General features: G+C 38.6%; 1 non-coding gene across 1 annotated transcript; it reads right to left on the reverse strand.

The window, feature by feature from the left end:
- Positions 1–432: 432 nt before the first annotated feature.
- On the reverse strand, positions 433–506 carry TRNAN-GUU. The gene has a single exon. It is a non-coding gene; the product is annotated as a tRNA-Asn (tRNA).
- Positions 507–853: the final 347 nt, after the last annotated feature.

The following is an 853-nucleotide window of genomic DNA, read 5'->3' on the forward strand; positions in this document are numbered from 1 at the left end:
CGTAAGGTATGTGTTCATACTAATCATGACGGGGGGGGGGTATTTCGGTACATGTGGACATATAATATGAATGTGATCCCAATAGTTTAAAATAATGGCATAATATGAATAAAGTAGTGACTTTCATATGATGTCACGTTTCTCAATGGCATAACGTGTCAATATGATATTCCATAACATCATATATCTCATCATTACAACAAGTCATAACATAATAAGCAAATATAACAATCAAAAGGTATGACACTTGCAACCATCACTAGCATGAGTAGCTTTACCGGATTTGCTAAATTATACTTCGAGTGCTAAGTTTTACTATTATTTTCTCGTATGTTTTTCCTTGGCGACATTGTTCATAAATTATAGTGTCGGCTTCAGTTCATTTAGAGTACGTAAAAATTTCCACAATCGTAATGAATGACTCATTTCCATCGCTAGAAGGAGGGGTTGAACCTCCGACCTTGTGGTTAACAGCCACACGCTCTAACCAACTGAGCTATTCCAGCTAATTATTTATAACATCTCAAGCTCACCACACCCTTATAAGGAATGTTTCATCCCCTCTCCAACCAATGTTGGATCTCATAATCCACCCTCCTTGGGGGCCTAGCATCCTCGCTGGCACACCACTTGATGACCAACTCTGATAGCTTTCGTAATAGCCCAAACCCACCGCTAGCAAATATTGTCCACTTTTGCCCATTACGTATCGTCATCACCTCTCAATTCTAAAACGAGTCTACTAGGGAGAGGTTTCCACACTCTTCTAAGAAATGCTTCGTTCCCATTTCCAACCACTAAAATATATTGTCTATTTTTGCCCATAACAAATTGTCGTCAAAATCACAGTTTT

This window comes from Cucurbita moschata, unplaced genomic scaffold (assembly GCF_002738365.1).
Source record: "Cucurbita moschata cultivar Rifu unplaced genomic scaffold, Cmos_1.0 Cmo_Scf00068, whole genome shotgun sequence".
NCBI classification, from domain to species: Eukaryota; Viridiplantae; Streptophyta; class Magnoliopsida; order Cucurbitales; family Cucurbitaceae; genus Cucurbita; species Cucurbita moschata.